Consider the following 7,424-nt stretch of genomic DNA (forward strand, 5'->3'; position numbering starts at 1 on the left):
ATCCTAGCCTGATAGGGTTCTAGCCTTTTACTTCGGATTTTCCAGGATCCAGTGATTTGGTATGATTAAAGATGAGTCCCCGTGAACTCGAAGATGCTTGATGCCTAAACTCACTGCTGCTTGTAAACTAATGAGACAAGCTTCATACTCTGCTGCATTGTTTGTCACCTCGAAGTCGAGTTTGAAAGAAAGTGGTGTATGCTCGCCTTCAGGAGAAATGAGCAACACTCATCTTCCAAATCCTCTCAAATTGGATGCCCCATCAAATTAAAGATCCCAAGAATTCGTACTGGTTTATAAAATATCCTCATCTGGAAATGACCACATGTCTATTACTTGCGTATCGTTGATAGGATTATCTGCGAAGAATTCAGCCATGGCACGTCTCTTTTATGACTTTCAAAGGTACGTATTTGAGATTGAAGTCTGAGAGCATTAAGGTATAAAATGAATAGCTATGTATTTAATTATTATTTTGTAATTCCTGAGTTTCCAAAAGACGGAGCCATTCGAAAAGGAGTTCCGATCAAGATGGTGTTCCCTTGGGAGGGGTGTCATATGAAGTTCAAGGGACCAAAGGATTTGGTTTCCGAATATGTAATAGATTATTAGATTTTATATTTTAGGAAGGCCATACTAGGAAATTGTTTTTCTTTACATTTTTTCTTTATATGTTTGCATGCATGCCAAATCGCCATAACATCACATGCATATCTTCTTATATCAAATCATCGGCCTTGTCAATTATAATTATCGATAGATCACTAATTTAGTTCACTTAAAAGAGATAGATAATAAATTGACAAGACTTTCACATTTTATAAAAATTGAGACTTAGCCTTACCAAATAGTAGGAACTCATGAATCGCAATGTCATTAGGGGTATAATACGGTGTTGAAATATTATACCGGGGTGCTTTCTTTTAACGTTGGGTAAGTGGGGTAATAAGATGTTATTACACTTCGAAATCCGGTTGATATAAACGAAAGTATTAGAGGGACCGTTGTCTCAATAGGTTCGGGCTTAAGATGAACTTAGCGTAATTTCATCGACCGAGACTTCTAAGTGTAGAATCGGTTAAACGAGTTAACCTACCAAGTTGTATTAGTAAAGGTTGTAGAGGGACCATTGCCCCACAGTTGAGCTAGTATGAATTTGGGTCTTGGAATCGTTTATATAATTGGTTGGAGGTCATTATATAATAGCTAAACTTGTCTAAAATATTTACAAGTCTAATTTACGATAAATGTTAATTTTTCCTTCATATCATATTTTTGTAGTCAATTTGATTTATCACAATGGCATCCACTAGGTCGTCCGCACCACGTCTCACTACCGTGTCATGGCTTCGATCCTTTATGGATCTTTACGAACTTGAAAAGAATGGTTCGAATTACACCGATTGGGATGCGCAACTTCGCTTAGCCGTGGAAGATGATGACAAGCTCAAATACCTTACCGAGGCTTCTCCCGCTACTCTTAATGCTAGGTCAACACCCGCGGTTAGGGAGGCCTTTGAGACCTACTAAAAAGAATCTGCCGCGGTCAAGAATGTCTTGATTTTCTCCATTGAACCCGACCTTCAAAGGAGTGCCATAAAGATGAGCACCGCCTACGAGATATATACTAGACTTATGGCCATGTTTTCATGAGCTCCTAGGATTATTCAATATGAAGCGGCTTCCCAATTCTTTGACCTCAATATCAAAGAAGGACAAAAAGGGAGTCCTCATGACCTCAAAATGATTGAGTATGTGGAGACCCTCAAGTTTCAAGGGGTTGACAACCCCGGGTAACTCGTGATTGACCGAGTGCTTCACTCCTTAAGTCAAATCAAGGGCTATGTTCAGTTTAGAGTAAACTACAACATGGAAAACTTGAAAACTGATCTCCATGAGTTGCACAAAATGCTTGTGCAAGCCGAAAGGGACATGGGACTTGATGTAAGCACTAGCAAGGATGTGCTCAACATCAATGCAAAGAGTAAGGGAAAGTTTAAGAAAAGTGCTAACAAGGGTAAGAAGCCCAATTCCTACAAAGGTAAGGATAAAGCTATTGAGAATAGCTCTTCCAAACCTAAAAAGGGAGTCAAATCCGATGACAAGTGCCATTATTGTAATTGCCCACTCCAGTAGGTAATATTTCTTCCAAAATTTTATGATGTTGATATTAATTTTCCAACTCAACTTTGTATTAAGATATTAGTTGTGTTTTTCAACCTTCTTATTGAATTTAGGGCATGAGAAGAAAGGAAAAGCTAAGCAAGCATGAGGAGGATCTCCAAAGGGAGCTAGAGTATCCGCCGCATAAATGGAGATCTATGGACTTGGCTTGGAGTTTCATTTTGAATATGTCTTCATAATAGTCTTATGTTTAGACATTGTCTAAGAACTTTATTTTGTTTCCATGTTAGACATGGAAATTTCATTATTTTGCATCTCCGAACAAGTATTGTATTTGGTTTTAAATGACTTGGCTTTCAACCGAAGTCATTTCGGTTTGTGGCATTTTAAGTTCTAAGACATTTTCCCCCTTTCTCTATTAATATATATAATATAAATCAACTCAACTCAATTGATAATATTGAAAGATGATGAGTTGTTCAATATGGTAAAGACCTAAGTTGTGAATTTGATTCCCAATTAAAAGATTCATGGCAACATGACATTTCTTATGAAATATAAAATCGATCGATTGAAAGTTGAGATGAGTTGTTGAACTCATATTTGGGATGTTACTCCATGTTATTAATTGTTTAAAGTGAAAACGCGCAATATGAATCACTAACGAGACTCCATACAAGATGTGGAAGGGATTAGTCTCTAAAATGGCAACATATATTAATTGATATCTCAAGGATAACATGTGCCTAATGCTCTTATGCATTAAAAGAACAAAATTGTTTGTAGCTCTTAAAGCTATCTTCTTGGAAAATAGGTGTATTTCTAAAAGATAGAGTGGGCGAAAAATCGCTACAAACTTATTTTGTAGTATAATGACATAAGAAGATGTTCTAAAAGTCATACACGTGTTACAAATAGAGTTGCATTTTGAAAGTAATAGAATTATCATCTATCAAGTGAATTGTTGTTACTGATCCAAATCAGAATTTGTTGCAAAGAAGTCATGGTTTTACCATCCGTCATAGATTCTATACGCAAAGCTAAGAATAATTACTTTAAGATTTTGGTCTCTTTGAAGTTAAGCTTTCAAGTATAGAATAGTACAGATAAACATGGTGATGTTATCCAATTAAATCATGTTAGTAATTGCCGCATTTCATTTTGATGAAACATGGCAAGTGATATTACACCGCTTTTCTGAATAAGAATTTAGAAAAGAATGTGTGTGTGACACTGATCTTAGGTTTAATTCCGATAATCCTTACATGCTAATTAAGCTTAAGGGATCCATATGTGGTTTTAAGCTAAGTATTAAGAGATTGTAGAAATCATCTTTTCCATTCATGTGATAATAGAGAATGGTTTCACTCGATTTGTCGAAGAACCAAAATTATACATGAAGTTTAGTGGGGGCTTATTTTGAGTTCATGTGATAATATCGAATGGTTTCACTCGATTTGTCGAAGAACCATGTTCATACATGAAGTTTAGTGGGAGCAAAAATAGTCTTCACATATTACTCATTGGGAATGATGTACCTACCTACGTAACGTTGGGAAATTATTTCCAGATGAAAGATTTAGGTGAGGCACATCGCATATTTGATATCCGGATATATGGAGATAGACCTAAATGGGATATTGGCATTATGTCAAAAGTCTTATGTTGATAAGACTCTTCGTCTTATGTTGATAAGATCCTTCATCATTTCAGCATGGATAAATCAAAGAGGGATTCTATTCCAATGGGTCGTGGGATTACTTTGAACGATTCACAGTTACCCACTGAATCTGAAATTGTTGAACGAATGAAATCGATTCACAATGTATCCGCCATTGGATCGACCTAATGTCCTAAGATATGCGTAAGCACTGATAAATTGTATGCTTTAAGCAAGACAAGTCAATCCATGTGAGAGTCAATGGATAGCCGCTAGATACATCCTTGAACTCTTGAGATGGAATAAGGATTCGTTCTTATGATTGATAAGAACATGGAGTTTTGTATAGAGGGTTACAAAAGCTCGAGCTTCTTAGGCTGATCTTGTTGTAAATTTTCAGAACTGTGAATAGCGAGAACAACCTTGAAAAGTCGGTCATTGTGAAATCTACAAATAGAGTCTGAGTACTTAGTAGTAACGATAAGATGGATTGTAAAGGAATAAGATAAATCTCATGATAAGAATACATAAGGGATGATACATTATATAGTCAACTGATCAACATTTATCGGTAACGATTGGCTGACAAGAGTTTGACGTTATCGTCGTTTTGACGGTGGTGATCGATTGATCCCCGAGGTCACACCTATAGGATGGAACCCAAATAATTCGATCAAATGTATTTGATACGGGTTGATCAATCCCTCGTTATTTATATATGTATATTTATATATATATATATATATTAAAATATATATATATATATATATATATTTAATATATATATATATATATATATATATATATATATATATATATGTTGAGGTCGAGTTTAGAATTCTAGTCAACGCAAGTTTATTATTCAATTATGCGGTGATTGACTAATGAGATTTTATATCTTATTGTAATGTGATTAAATAAGATTTAATTTAATAATTAATCATTAATTTATTAAATTAATCGAGGTTTTTGTATATTTAGAGGTAGAGGTTATTTGTTGATTATATTTACAAAGGAATTGTAAATTAATTTAATTGGGCATTGTAGGACCCATTATATATTGATATAATGGTAAAATATCACTCAAAATTAAGTATACATTACTTATTAATTTGTATCATATAATTGTTGTATGATCATATTAATACTTAATTATGCATGATAATTAAGCATACGATTTTAAGGCATTTGTGGGACAAATACGAAAAATCTAAACGGACCTATTTTGCATGTAGTAGCCGATTTTGTGTGCACTTGGGACAATGACGATTGTTCTTCTCTATATACACATTCTACTATATGACAATAACATGTCCTACAACCTTTAATCATATTGCTTTCCACTACACTCTACCTAATATACATAAGATTAAAATAAAAAGCAAAAGACACCCATTATGGGTTGGGTGGAGCCGGTTTTGGCACTACAAAAGAAGACATTAGTTGTCTTATTTTATCACTTGCTTTTGCTTCTTATTTTTCACCCATCTTCTCTCTTAAAAATTCTCACACAACCACATTAATATTATTTCCAATTACTAGAGTAGTAATAATAATATTAAGGAATTATAATTTCTAATAATATCTAGTTAATATCATTAAAAATATTTGGGTAAAGTCTTGGGCGCTACTGGTGGGTTGTATTCTAATTTGGATACTAGGATTTTTGGAGGATCCTCCCAAATTAATTAAGCTCAAGAACATGGTTGGAAGGAGTTCAACCTTGTGCCCATTTCCGTTTCATTATAATGTAAGGAAAAATCGTTTTCTCCTTCCATTTTTCTCTTATATGTTTGCATGTAACTAGATCCACCACATCTAATTAATAAGTTAATTATATTTATATTAGATGAGTCTAATAACAGGGCTTATGAACCTAACAGTCCCCGCTTATTCATATCTGGTGGGTATGTACCATTGAGCTTGAAATTTAGAATGGCCTGGAACCAAGGTTCCTTTGGGTTTTCCTCTTCATTTGTAAGCAAGTGTACATAGGCTGGCTCTGACCGCCGGTTGATGCATAAGGGCATTTCATCCATGTTGTATGGCATATTAATCAAGGATGCGAGTTTTGCAAGAGCGTGCGCAAGCTGATTTTCTTCGCGAGGCAAGTGTAGATAAGTAACCTGATCGAAGAATTGAGCAATCTGATCTATCCTAGCCTGATAGGGTTCTAGCCTTTTACTTCGGATTTTCCAGGATCCAGTGATTTGGTATGATTAAAGATGAGTCCCCGTGAACTCGAAGATGCTTGATGCCTAAACTCATTGCTGCTTGTAAACTAATGAGACAAGCTTCATACTCTGCTGCATTGTTTGTCACCTCGAAGTCGAGTTTGACAGAAAGTGGTGTATGCTCGCCTTCAGGAAAAATGAGCAACACTCATGTTCCAAATCCTCTTAATTTGGATGCCCCATCAAAGTAAAGATCCCAAGAATCCGTACTGGTTTATAAAATATCCTCATCTGGAAATGACCACATGTCTATTACTTGTGTATCGTTGATAGGATTATCTGCGAAGAATTCAGCCATGGCACGTCCCTTTATGACTTTCAAAGGTACTTATTTGAGATTGAACTCTGAGAGCATTAAGGTCCATCTTGCCAAGCGTCCATTGAGGATGGGTTTCTCGAAGAGGTATTTGACGGGGTCCATTTTACAATACACTTTGACCGAGTAGCTAAGCATGTAATAGCGTAGCTTCTTTGTTGCCCACACAAGAGCGAGGCATTTCTTCTCGAGAGGTGTATACTTTCTCTCGTACTCCAAGAATTTCTTACTAAGGTAGTAGATAGACCTTTCTTCTTTTCCAACAGTCTGTGCGAGCATAGCCCCCATGGCTGTTTTGGTAACTGTGAGATATAAACCAAGAGGTTGATCTCGTTGAGGAGGCATTATCACTGGTGGCCAATATCTCCTTTATCCTATCAAATGCCTTTTGACAGTCATCGTCCCATATGGTATGGTCCGTTTTCTTTAGCTTTTTGAAGATAGGTTCGCAGATCATAGTGAGTTTCGATATGAATCGACTTCTGTACTGCACTTTGCCCATGAATCCTCTAACCTCTTTTCCTGTTTGGGGTTGTGGCATCTCGATTAAGGCCTTGATCTTGGATGGATCAATTTATATCCCCCTCTGGCTGATAACATATCCCAGAAGCTTGCCTGACATTACTCCGAATGCACATTTCTGAGGATTGAGCCTCATGTTGTACTTGTACAATCTGAGGAAGAACTTGCGAAGGTTAGCGATGTGCCCATTTCTATCCTTAGATTTGACGATCATGTCGTCCACATACACCTCCACCTCTTTATGAATCATGTCATGTAATAAAGTAGTTGCAGTGCGTTGGTACATAGCCCCAGCATTGATTACCCTGAATGGAATAACAGTATAGCAGTATGTGCCCCCAATGATTGATGAAGGCTGTCTTATGCATATCTTCTATGGCCATTTTGATTTGGTTATACCCTGCATACCTGTCCATAAAGGATGACAACGCGTGATCTGCTGTATTATCTACCAATATATCGATGTGTGGTAGAGGGGTGTCGTCTTTAGGACTCGCTTTGTTCAAGTCTCTGAAATCAACACAAACCCGAATTCGCCTATTCTTTTTGGGTACAGGGACTATTTAGA

The sequence above is a fragment of the Silene latifolia genome, chromosome X, assembly GCF_048544455.1.
Source record: "Silene latifolia isolate original U9 population chromosome X, ASM4854445v1, whole genome shotgun sequence".
Classification (NCBI taxonomy): Eukaryota; Viridiplantae; Streptophyta; class Magnoliopsida; order Caryophyllales; family Caryophyllaceae; genus Silene; species Silene latifolia.